The sequence below is a fragment of the Neofelis nebulosa genome, chromosome 1 (assembly GCF_028018385.1).
Source record: "Neofelis nebulosa isolate mNeoNeb1 chromosome 1, mNeoNeb1.pri, whole genome shotgun sequence".
Taxonomy (NCBI): domain Eukaryota; kingdom Metazoa; phylum Chordata; class Mammalia; order Carnivora; family Felidae; genus Neofelis; species Neofelis nebulosa.
Window position 1 is genome coordinate 229,058,387 of NC_080782.1, and position 12,981 is coordinate 229,071,367.

General features: G+C 45.7%; 1 protein-coding gene across 6 annotated transcripts in view; it reads left to right on the forward strand.

Annotated features, from left to right (window-relative positions):
* Nucleotides 1–9,004: 9,004 nt before the first annotated feature.
* The window catches only part of DCLK1 (doublecortin like kinase 1), a 348,909-nt gene continuing 344,932 nt past the window's right edge, over nt 9,005–12,981 (forward strand). For 4 of the 6 annotated variants that reach the window (XM_058687468.1, XM_058687488.1, XM_058687452.1 and 1 more), the window contains exon 1: nt 9,036–9,254. The gene's annotated coding sequence lies outside the window, so the exon portion shown is untranslated. Of the gene's footprint in view, nt 9,255–12,981 lie in introns of all 6 variants that reach the window. The other 2 variants (XM_058687511.1, XM_058687477.1) reach the window with 2 other exon arrangements.

The following is a 12,981-nucleotide window of genomic DNA, read 5'->3' on the forward strand; positions in this document are numbered from 1 at the left end:
TTCCCCTGGAAAGCCATCCGGCCCTGGACTTCTGTTTGTTGGGAGATTTTTGTTTGCTAATTAAGTTTCTTTACTGGTTATGGGTCTGTTCAGATTTTCTATTTCTTCCTGTTTCAGTTTTGGTAGTTTATATGTTTTTAGGAATTTATCCATTTTTTCCAGATTGCCTAATTTGTTGGCATATAATTGCTCATAATATTCTCCTATTAGTGTTTGTATTTCTGTGGTGTTGGTTGTGATCTTGCCTCTTTCATTCGTGATTTTATTTATTTGGGTCCTTTCCTTTTTCTTTTTGATCTGGTCATTGATCTGTTCTACTGTTTTGTTGTTGTTATTGTTGTTTTTATTTTGATATCATTGATTTCTGCTCTAATCTTTATTATAATTTCCCATCTTCTGTGGGTTTTGGGCTTTATTTCCTCTCCTTTTTCCAGCTCTTTTCAGTGTCAGATTAGGGTGTGTATTTGAGGCCTTTCTTCTTTAAGAAGGCCTGGATTGCTATGTACATCCCTCTTATGACCACCTATGCTGCATCCCAGAGGTTTTGGACTGTCATGTTTTCATTTTCATTGGCTTCCATGTACGCTTTAATTTACTCTTTAATTTCTTGGTTAATCAATTCATTCTTTAGTGGGATGTTCTTTAATCTCTAAGTATTCATGGTCTTTCTAAATGTTTTCTTGTGGTTGATTTCAAGTTTCATAGCATTGTTGTCTGAAAAGAGGCAAGGTATGATCTCAATCCTTTTGTACTTGATGAGGACTAATTTGTGATCCACTATGTGATCTATTCTAGAGAATGTCAGCACAGAGCCCATTGTGGGGCCCGAACTCACAAACTGTGAGATCATGACCTGAGCTGAAGTTGGAGGCTTAGTCCATACACTAAGCAGGTGGAGGGACTTGTGCCAGTTTTCTAGGGGATGTGCTTTGAGGGTACAGTTGGCCGGGCCTTGGTGTAACAGCTCCGTTTTCCACTAGGTAGCGCTGCTTAGCTTACTGGGGTGGATTACTTTGCATGCACACATGCACATGCGTGGGAGAGGTAGAAATGGCTTCACCCAGCTCCCTAGTCTCTGGCACAGGAACTTTGTGCTCTCTCCCACCTGCAGTCAAGCACCCCTCCTTTGTCTCAGGCCTCTGTCCACTCCCTGCCTCTACCCTGTCCGTATCCAAACTGTCCACCTGTCAGCTTATATTAAAACCTAGTTTGGCGACTCCAGCTTTCTTTTGATGACCATTTGAATGATAGTTGGTTCTCCATCCCCTTACTTTTTTTTCAACGTTTTTTTTTTTTTTTTTTTTTTTTATTTATTTATTTTTGGGACAGAGAGAGACAGAGCATGAACGGGGGAGGGGCAGAGAGAGAGGGAGACACAGAATCAGAAACAGGCTCCAGGCTCCGAGCCGAGCCATCAGCCCAGAGCCGGACGCGGGGCTCGAACTCACGGACCGCGAGATCGTGACCTGGCTGAAGTCGGACGCTTAACCGACTGCGCCACCCAGGCGCCCCCCCATCCCCTTACTTTTAATCTGCAGGTATCGTTAGGTCTAAAATGAGTCTCTTGTAAGCAGCATATAGGCGGGTCTTGTTTTCTTATCCATTCTGTCACCCTGAGTTTCATCTCAAATGAGGTTGTATTTCAAAACCCCTCACTTCAGAGACCCCTGTGGCTTGGACCTGCTCCACCTCTCTGGGGGAGGGTCTCTCTGAGCAATGGCCGGGTGCTGGATTGCCCCAGAAAACGTTCATGTGATTGCTTAGTGGCAGAGGTTCAGAGATTATGGCAAATCACAACACACAGCCGGTGCCAGGTTTCACTGTACTCTGGCGTCTTTGTCCCAATACCAGCAAATGTGGCTGCTCTCCGGGGTCCCCTGGGACCTTTGCCTGTGGGGATGGCCTCTACCAAATGCTCTCCAAGCAGGGGAACTGCTTCTCCCCATGTGGCACATGGACCCCTCAGCTGCCTGCTCCTGGGGACTCGCCCTTTTTCCTCACCGGAGCCAGCCAGGCACCGAAGTCTGGAACTTCAGACTCTGTGCTCCACTGTTTTTAGAATCCTGGTGGTGTTGAAACCCTCTTCTTTCTTCCCGTCAGTGGTTTTGGGTAACAGATTTCTTGTTTGGTCTCCTGTGACTGTTTCCACCTTTTCTCTCCAACTACTTTTGGGGGGAGTGCTTTTCTTCCATGATCCTGATGTGCCGCACTCTCCCCCTTTCTTGTCTCTGTCCTTTCTCAGCAAAAACAGCTTCCTACCCTCCACGGCTTTTCTTTCTTCCAGTTCACCTCTCTGCACCTCATACCTGCTGAGTTCTGTGGCTCAAGTTATGCAGACTGTTGTGTTAATCTCTCAGATCACTTCCCTAGGTGTGCAAAATGGTTTGGTGTTGATCTAGCTGAGTTTCAGAGAGGAGACAAGCTCAGGGTCTCCATGCTGCTTTGCCATCTTAACTCCTCCTCCTTGTGTCTCTAAATTTGTAGGGAACATTTTCCTTCTTTACCTAACACCAGATTTTGAGACAGGTGCTCTTTTACTCAGAGTGCTCTCTGAGGTCACAGCTTCATGAATAGGGTTTCCTTTTCAGTGTTTCCCATTAAGTGTGTGCTCAGCTTTGTTTCCCAGTCCCCTGCCTTGGGAAGCTGTGAACACTGAAACTCGGTGCCCTCAAGGTAAAGCCAGTTCTGCTTCCTTACCCTCTTGTGTATTTGTTACTTGAATCATGCTTACTGATTAAAACAAAAACAAAAACAAACAAACAAAAACACCACAATATATTCAATCATCTGGCCTCATGTTTTATTAGAACCAAGAAAGGTAGGGCGGCTTTTCAGTGTTTAGTGTCACATTCATGTACACTAGATGAGTGTATTTAGATTCGTCATATATTTTGAGTTGATTGTTAAGTCAATAAAAGTTCCAAAACATTATATATATTAACATACCACTTTTTTTTCCCATAGAAGACTATATGTTTCTATGTTAACATACACATGACAAAAGTTTAGAGGAATATATATAAGATACTTTTTTTTTTCACCTAGAAAATTATCAAGAGCAGAACTTTAGTAAGTTTTCTCTTTGTTTGGAAGGTACCTTTCAGAATCCAGTTCCACAAATAAAAAAACAAAACAAAACAAAACAAAATAAAATAAAATTGAGATACATTAAAAAGTTGCCAAAGATTCTTCGACTTTATGGATGAAGTTATTCAGTCTACGTGCATATTTGATAAAAGGACTATCACTGTTCTCTGAACCCAGGTCTAAAAAGTCCTAGATGTTTCTGGTAGATTCTACATTCCCAGGGTACTAGCATAACTATTGTGACTTCTTAAGTATTTGTGTCGTATAGAATCAATGAGAGATCTCAGGACATGGAAGTCAGCCAAGTGGTATATTTTAATATAAGTGTGCCTTAATGAATATAAAAAGTGAATCATCTACTTAAGAAACTTCTGGGGGGGAAGAATGTGGTAAAATAAAATTCTATTCAAATGCATTTTAGCAAAGGTGACTATTTTGAGGCTACTTTTAGGATTAAGTAAAATTTTCCTTTTGTTAAGGGGGACTCTTCCATGGTCTGGAACAGTGATAGAATGTATAAATACACACTTTCAAATTATTTTTCTGAAATGATTGTATAAAAAGGAACCTAAAATTTTAAATATTTTTCACACGGAGATGCTGTATTTAATCTATGGACTTAAAAAACTCCACGGATTTCAATACCTTAATAAGTGCTAATTCACATCATCAGGGAAACATAGTACAACCGGAAGGAAGTTTCCCTCCCACCCACTGTTCTTCCCTGCCACCCTCTCCAACTGAGACCTTGAAAGTGAAATTGTTCTTATTCCCCTGTGCTTCTGCACTATGCTCCAATAGCAGCCAGGAAAGCAAGAGGAGCTTTTAAACATGCAAATCTGATCTGGCCAGATTTCTGCTTAAAACTCTTTAGTGATTTCCCTTTTCTCTTACAACAGAGCCCACATTCCTTAATATGGCTCTCGGACCTGGACCCTGAAGGGGTCCTACCCACATTCACAGCCCACGCCTCTCCACTCTGCTACAGCTACTCCGCCCATCTCCTGCTCCTAGAACAAGCTGCTTCCCACTCAGTCTTCACAGGGCTATTTTTTCTGCTTGGAATCATACTCTCCCACCCAGTTGCCTGGCTGGCTTCAGGTCTCTGCTTAAATGTTACTTCCTTGGGGAAGCTTTCTCTGAAGCTCTTTGTTCTTTTCCTTCCCAGTACTTAGCCATTTTGAAATTAAATAATTATTTGTGTAAGTATGTGTTTAACATCTGTGTCCCTACAGGCTGTCAATGCCATGGGCAGAGAATCCTTGTAATTCTACCTCATGACTGCATTACTCTCACCTAGCACACAGTGCCTGGCACATTGGAGACACTTGAAATTTATTTCTTGGGTGAATGGATGAATGGATGAAAAAATGGTATGGAAGTCAATGATACAATCCTAGATGGAAAAACAAATTTTAGCTATCATTAGATCTCTAGATGTTTATTTGCTATGGAGAACATGTTAATGTCTGTACTTACCAAGTACATTGAGAGTCATTTGCCATCAGTGGTCAACTTGGAGAGAGATCCTGGGCAGTGAGCTAACAGAGCCTGCTGTGACCATGTTCCTGCTGAAAGCTTTTAACAGCAACCGAGATGACGATGTTGGTGTAGTGTTAATCAGACGGGGAAAAAAAGCTGAGGTAAGTGACATAATGAGCCCAAAAAGGATCTCACTCCACAGGTTGAAAGGTTGATCACATAACAACAGACAATTTAATAAGGGAAAATACAGAGCGTTGGACTCAGGTGCCCCAAATCTAATTGAACAAATACAGGATAAGGGCCTTTAAGAGCAAAACACGTGAAATGCATGGAGATTTTAGTTGACTGCATGAGTCAATAGTGCAGCACGCCTGCCAGAGACACTGATGTGGTTGGGCTCCTTTAATAGAAGCAATGTGTTGAGAACCATCGAAGTCATGGAACTTCCCCAGTCAGACCACCCTGTCGCGCCTCGTCCAGTTCTGAGAAGCAGACGTGGAGGGAGATACTGACAACTGCACACCACTGACGCTTCCAAACCATGTCACGTGAGACATAGTTGAAGGGCTGGAGCGCCTGGGTGGCTCAGTGAGTGAAGGGTCTGACTTCATCTCAGGTCACGGTCTCCTGGTTTGTGAGTGGGAGCCCCATATCTGGCTCTCTGCTGTCAGCACGGAGCCCACTTCGGATCCTCTGTCTCCTCTCTCTCTGCCCACTTGCATTCTCTCTCTCTCCCAAAAATAAAATAAACATTAAAAAAAAAAAAAGCAATGGTTGAAGGACTGGGGATTCCTAGTTAATGAAGAAGAGAATTTGGTAGCATATAAGAGGGCTGTTAAGTAAAAGGCGGGGCCATTAGATTTATTCTCATGTAGATTGAAAGAGAAAATCTGGGGGAAGTGTGTGTTTAATCTGAGGAGCTGCCCAGCAGAGGAGCGGGCTGTGCTCAGTTCCCTTCTACTAAGGGAAATTACACTTTAAGAATTACACAGGAAAGGGAGAAATGAGCTTTGGGAAGCTTTTTGGGAAGCACTCTGTCAGTTTAAGAGAGGGCATCTCAAGGTGGTAGAGTCCCTTCCTTGCTTTGTGAACGTCCCAAACCTTGTGTAGTTTGGCCCCTTGGCGTATTTGGAGTGCCAAGCCAGAGGTAATTGGCTAGTTAAAAAATTACTTATAGAGATCTCGGCCACTGTGTCTAGGATCCCGTGACCTAGCTTAACTCTCAGAGGATAATCTTACTTCTCTCCACTTTTGTCATATGGGCCACGATTAGAAGGCTGAAAGACCACTTGTTATAGAGGGCATTCATGCATGGGGTAAAAATTGGACAGGCTGCTGTCAATGTCCCTCATCACTGACTTTCTGGCTTTCTAGTAGAAGGCAGAAGTAAGTGCTCTGTAATTAGGGGGAATTATGAACAGATGTGGGAAGTGCCATAAAGAGTCTTTACTGTACAGGACGAAATGAAAGGAAAATCAGAATGATTATCATTTTCTATAAAGCTGTTTCTCACAACTTACTGGTGGTCAATTAATATGCTTAGGTACCCCAACCCAGGAGCACTGCATGCCCTTGGCCCTGGAGGAGGACTGCAGGGAGATTATGGAAGGGACAGAGTAAATTCCCTTCCGGAGAGAAGAACAGAGAGTGTTTCTCTTCCTGCTAATATCCCATTTCCTGTTATTCTCTTTGAATCTACATGATGGAGCTTATTTTCTATGAAGAAGCCAATAAAAGGTATCTGGAAAGGGATACATGGTCAACTAAAAAGTATTTTTCTTTAGTTCTCTTTTTCTTCCTTGGTTTGGACCTGAAAATTTACGTTCAGGGAAAAAAAAAAAACCCACATACACACACATGTAGCTAAGATTGTCCATCAACCTGAGTCAGAGGTAACTCAAATACTCTCATGAAAAGTTCAGTTCAGAACAGATATATTTGATAATACCCATCACTAAAGAAAGCAGTGTTCACAACAGCCAAGAGTTGTTCTCTCTGTTATGAAATGACAAATTCATTGATTAAAAGGCTGTATTTTCCAAAAGAGAATACGCTTCCGACTACAATTTGGTATTGTTTTATAAGCATATGGCCATAGCAATTGGAAAACTGACTTGAATTTTAAAACACAGGGATTTTAAAAATGGAGGTAGGCTCGACATTTATTAGCTGCACGACTCTTTGCAGATGATGTAACTTCCCTACGCCTAAATTCCTTTATCTGTAAGGTAAGGATACTGATGCCTACCTTGAATAGTATGAGTATGAAATAAGAAAATGTATAGAAGTTGTGGCACAGCAAAAAGCAAACGGTCAGTTACTGGGAGTCATTGACAGAGCTGTGGCCAAGCCACTGTCAATCTTGTAGGATGCGGAGCTGTGGCAGTCTGCCTGCAAAGGCAATTGGGGTGCACGGCTCGGATAGCGATAGTTTCGGGGGGTTGCAGTAATATCTCCATTAACTTCAGATTTTCATGAGGAAAGGATGCATTAATTCCAGTCACTTCTTTGATCGATACCCTGGGAATGTCAAGGAAGCAACATCAGTTTTTTGAAAATTACTTGAATTAGGAGTTTCCTGGCTAAATTCATTAAACTTCCTAGAAGTAACTTACGCACTCCTGTAATTACTTCTGTCAGGTCACTGGGTGCCAGCTAGTGCCAGCCTGCTGTTCTGACTGAATATGACCACAGTGTAGTAACCTCTGGCTACTGAGCGTGCCCATCTATTATCAGTGCCCTGGGTTTCCCGAAAGACTAAATGATGCCCAACTACTTCTAGTGAGACCAGTTTGCAACTGAGAGAATCAAACTCAAAGGTTTTTTATTGTTGGTTTAAACACGTTATCTGCATGTTCCAGGTAGGCCAGCTAGGAAAATGCTAAGTTATGGTTGAATCACTTAAGGTGCTGGAGAAATGACCCTGATAGAATATCCATAGGGGTTAGGAAATGGAATTTATTTCTTGGTTTAGCATTTTGGCAGACATTGCATCGTATTTGTCACTTAAAAGATAAACAGAAGTTCTGATTTTCGTTCTCAAGAAAATACACTTGGCTCCTCACTTTCTCTGTACTTACCCCTTGGGCCTTCATTTTGCATTAGAATTTGAAGGGAAAGTCTCAGTACTTTGCATTTAGTTAATTTGTTGAGTTCATGTACCCACATCCCTGGGCTATTAAACAGTTCAAAAATAAATATTGCAGCAACTTGTTGAATATGCAACATGTATCTCATTTGAGTGGCGTTTTATAACAAATGGTAATTATTTAGTATTTACATAATACTTTGAAAATATTTCAGATTAGCTCTTATTAATAAGAAGTCAAATCTGTAACTGGGCTCACTGGGTAAGAGAAAAATAAAATTTTGATTTTCCACGGAAAGTTTCATGCCGAAGAGAGAGAAAAATACACATGTGTGCATATGTGGGACAGATACATGTCCCAAGAAACTTGACTGAAGGAGATTAACTGGACCAAAATTTAGGCTGCCCAGTGAAGCAGGCTAAGGTTTCACAAGTCAGCAACCTGTTCCCACTCCCTGGGCTTTTGTGCAAACACTGGAGGAAGCTGTGAACAGCCTGGGTTCTGAGAACATTCCTGCCCGGGAGGGAAGGCTTGTGGTGAGCTAATGGGGCTTTCCAGTGCTGACCGCTAGCTTTGGCAACCCCCAGATCTCCAGCAGTGAAACCTGGCCTTTAAGTTATCAAGCGCCCAGTGTGACATATTCGGCTCTAAGCAGAGTTCACTATTTTAAGGGTGACTCAAGTCCTGGGGTCAAATGGAGATGACTGGTGGGGTCTGTGAACAGATCTGGCCCTTCCCAATAAAGGGACTACTACAGTGTGTAGACTGGGAGAGTAGGGGGTAGGTCCTCCCTGGAGGAAGTGCATGGATGCCTTTCGGACAAGAGGGATGAGAGTGGATCACGCTGGCTCCCATAATCCTGGCAAGTGTTAAATCATGAAGTATGTGTGGGGGGCTGTGTGTGCGGGGGTGGGGGAGGAGGAAGTAACTGTTTCCCTTGTCTCCCCTGAGGGAGGGGGCCTCACCGCTGCGCCACCTCTCACCTCTCCACCCCTCACCTCTCCATCTCGCACTTTTCCTGGCTCAGACCTGGCCCCTTCCACGTTCTCTTCCTCTGTCCCCAGACCCCCATCCGATCTTACCCTATCTCCAGACCACCACTCCCAAGGAATGGGGGAGGTCTGGGGGTTTGTTCAAGCCAGCTGCACCGAGGTCGCTGCGGTCAAAGAGGGCGCGGGGAGGGGGCGGACCCCGGGCGCAGCCGTGGTGGGTGCGCCCGGCCAAGAAGGGCGGGGGCGCCGGAGCGCGCACGCGGAGGAGGGGAAGGACGGAGCGGGGAGGGCGTGTGAGCCAGTGAGCCACAAGAAAAGGGAGCGCGCCCGCCGCCGCCGCCCTCCTCCGGAGAGAGGCTGGAGCGAGGCTGTGCGAAGCGCCGCATTTCAATGAGAACCGGCCGAGGCACATCCCTGCGCTAGCGGCTGCAGCCGAGACGCCCGCGCTCCAGCAGCTGCTGCAGCCCAGTCCCGGCCCCGCCGCCGCCCCGCAGCCCCGCAGCCCCGCAGCCCCGGCCGCGCCCAGCCGGGTGAGGCCAGCACCAGGAGGCGGCCCCGAGCGCGGCCACAAAGACCCCCGGCGGCGTCTCTCCGCGGACCGGTGCGTGGTTTGCCTTTGCTGGGGAAGGGAGCCGCGGGCAGGGTTGGCCGGGGGCCCCCCGCCGGGGGCTCGCGGCGCCTGCTCTTCCCGCAGCCGCGGGGCGCCGAGGTAGCCCGGGGCTTGGAGGGCAGGGCGGGCGCCCCCCTCGGCCCGCCGCCGCCACCCCGCCCGCAGTTCCTCGAAAGGCGCTGCCCTGCCCTGGCCAGACTGGCCCCGGCCGGGGACGGTTTGTAGGGGCGGCTCCGGGGCTGCTGGCACCTGCCTCTTTTGTCTGGTGCCACCGGGCTTAAAATGGGGAGTAGGGCGAGCTCTCCCCCGCCTCCCCCCACCTCCCCGCCAGGCTTTTCGCCACGTTGTTAGTGGAGATGGAGAGCCAGGGCGGAGGAGCTGGGCGAGGTGTTTGTCATTGTCAGAACTGGCCGCCGAGCGAAGACCAAGTCTGCGCCTAGAAGGAGTGGCCTGGCCAGGCCTCTTATTGTGTGTGTGCTTTCCCGTGTGCCCGGGAGGGTTGTGTGCTTGAAGATGGGGCGATCTGTGCGTGGTGGGTGGCTGCAGTGTGGGTGTTGCGAGTACATTTACAGGGTCTCAAGTTCCTTCGGGGACAGCGAGCCTGCCTCCTGTAGAAATTAGTACCTGCAGTGCTAAAAGCATGCGGAGAGGAAATGGCATTTTCCTCCTAGCGGGAGCGCACGCACAGCCCTGCATTGCCCCACAAAAGAGGCTGCTTTTGAAAACCAGGTTTGCGCCGAATCACTGCTGGATTTAGCAAGGAAATGCTTGTAAGAGATGGAGCAAATGAAAGGTTTCATTCAAACCGGCTCCCTCTCCACACCTGTGAGTGTGTGTCCAGATTATGGTGCACACGCGTTCAGCGGCCACACTGCAGGGTGTTTCGTGAATAGGCTTTATGAATGTTCCTAAATATATCACCTTTCCACTGGAAAGGAAAGTAGGACAGGCTTTTAGGTGTGAAATGTCACATGAAGGCCATTGAGAAGGGATTTCGAGAGGGGTTATATGCAGGAACATTATAAAAGATTGGCACACATCCTGTGCGATCTGTGTCCAGCATGATGCGTGTACTCTGAAGGTATGTGTGTGCCTCTTATTCCATACCTGCCCATCCACCTGCATCTTAAGCCCACTGGCAAAATATGCCTTGGGACTTACAGGTCCAGCATCTATTTAGATGTGGTCACCTTTATGCTGAATTATATCTTGGGGTGGGGGTGTGTGTGTTTGTGGAAATCTCTGAAATGGGAACTCATGTCCTCCTCTAGAGAAGGAGGAACACAGAGTTTCCTCAAAATGGTGAGAAATCCCACAGAAGACAATTGAGGGTGCTGATTTCTTGGGATGGCAGTGTTTATAGAATATCTCTGAGAAGAGCCGGGCCCCGTCTTTCCCCTCCCAGGTGTCTATGATCTCTGTGGCCAGGGCGGTGTGGTTTCCCTTCTTGGTACCGTGACACATGTGTACCCAGGCCTCTAGCCACCTACAGTCTGTGAACCTGTGTCTCTGTGCTTTGGCAGTCTTCCTGTGCAGAAAGCAAGAACCTGTGGAAGCCCAGTGACTCTTCTTCAGGACCCCTTGGTTCAAATATATGACCGAGCCAGTTGAAGAGCTGAGGCAGCCAAGACAGGAGAAGGAACACCTCTTTTGATGCGGCACGTGATTATTGGAACATTAGTGTGTAGTGTGGTTTTTGCCATCCAGTTAGTGGTAGCTGTAGCCTTGAAAATGATTTCACTCTGAGTGCGGATTTTCTTTGTCGGCAACATCATTGCTGACTTTTGGGCAGGCTCAGTGAAAGGAAGTCAAAGATGTGGTACTTGTCCTGGTTGAATGTATGATCAAAGTTTGAGGAAACAGACAAATAAAATCAACTTTTTTTTCCATTTTAATTTTTTCTATTTCTGATTCCTCTAGGGATTTCCATCAGTTGCCAAATTATTTGGCTTTTGCAAATTGTGAATCACTAGATTAAAGCCCCTTCAGACTACATCAGCACACTGGTGACACAATTGTGTCAACCTTCACTATGGTCCTGCTTGTTGTCTTTTGGTTTATATAGATTTGTGAGGAAACCTCTAGGGTTGGAAGATTGATTACTGCCTTTGAAAATAGGGGCAGCTGGGTGGCTCAGTTGGTTGTGTCCAACTTCGGCTCAGGTCATGATCTCACGGTTTGTGAGTTTGAGCCCCACATTGGGCTCCGTGCTGACAGCATGGAGCCCACTTGTGATTCTCCCTCCTCTTTCTGCCCCTCCCCCACTCTCTCTCTTGCTCTTTTTTTTTTTTTTTTAAATTTTTTTTTTTTTTTAAACATTTATTTACTATTGAGAGACAGAGAGACACAGAGCATGAGCAGGGACGGGGCAGAGAGAGAGGGAAACACAGAATCTAAAGCAGGCTCCAGGCTCTGAGCTGTCAGCACAGAGCCCGACGCAGGGCTCGAACTCACAAGCTGCGAGATCATGACCTGAGCTGAAGTCAGACGCTTAACCCACTGAGCCACCCAGGTGCCCCTCTCTTGCTCTAACTTTAAAAAAATTGAAAAATAAAGAAAGAAACGAGTAAAACAGAGACTTCAAAAGCCAAATTGGCCTCTATAATATATGAAGTTTGAAGAGCTTAGTGAGTTAGCATGGTACCCCATTGTCCCCTCCCCCCATACAAACACCCCTTTTTGGAAGACAAAAGAGCTCCTTTTGAGAAGAGACCAAACAGTAGGAGCAGTTGTTATACCATGAACAAAGTATTGGTTCTGTTACTCAGTTAATAGTTGCCTGAAGAACTAGATATCAAGTGATCACTGTTTCAAAGTTATCCAACTTCGAAGTCAATGAAACTGATTCGTATCTACCTACGTATGCTATAACTTTTTCTGGAAGATACAAATTTAGACTATTATGAGTTATTAAGAGGCCTGAGGTAGTTTTTTTCATATTTGTAGGAAAAAATATACTGAACTGCTCATCAGTCCAGGTTTGAATCACACCCTGTCCCCCATTGGGGTCAGCAATGGAATCCTGAGCAAGGGAAGATAATAGAGGCCAGGTGACCACTACCCACTCTGTCTGGAGATGGGGCCTTCCGCAGAGTGACCTCCCCAAGGTCACAGGGCTATTTAAAAAAAAAAACCCTACTTTACATGGATGAATGGATCTAGGGAGGATCTCAGGGAGTCTGGCCTCCAAGACCTATCACATGGGGTAGAAAGGAGGGAGTGCCAGCTTCCGAGTCAGTCAGAGTAAACCCAGGTTCAAATCCCAACTCCCTCAGTTATGATAACTCTGGGACCCTGCATATATATATCCTATCCTCACCTTCAGTCGTAATAATATTACTGACCTTAATGGATTATTGTGAGGTTTAGAAGGGAATTTTTAGCAGATTACACAATAATTGATTGCTGAATAATAGTGTCAGCCACATCATAGACATTCAATAAACATTAGCTTTTCCACTTCATTTCAGGAGTGCACAATCCCTAGCAGTACTTTTAAACATGAATTTTTAGCCACTCTGAATAGACCAGAGGTTAGTTTACTGAGGGTCGAGGAAAGGTCAGGGAGGCTGGATTGACCTTCAGAAAGGCAATCTTGTCTATTTGGTGGGATTTGGGGAGCACTCCTAAGGTTCTTGCCCCAGATTTTCCCTTTCCCTTATATTGTGTTTCATCATGCCTGAAATTTTGTCATCAAAACTTTCTTCTGAATGCTTTC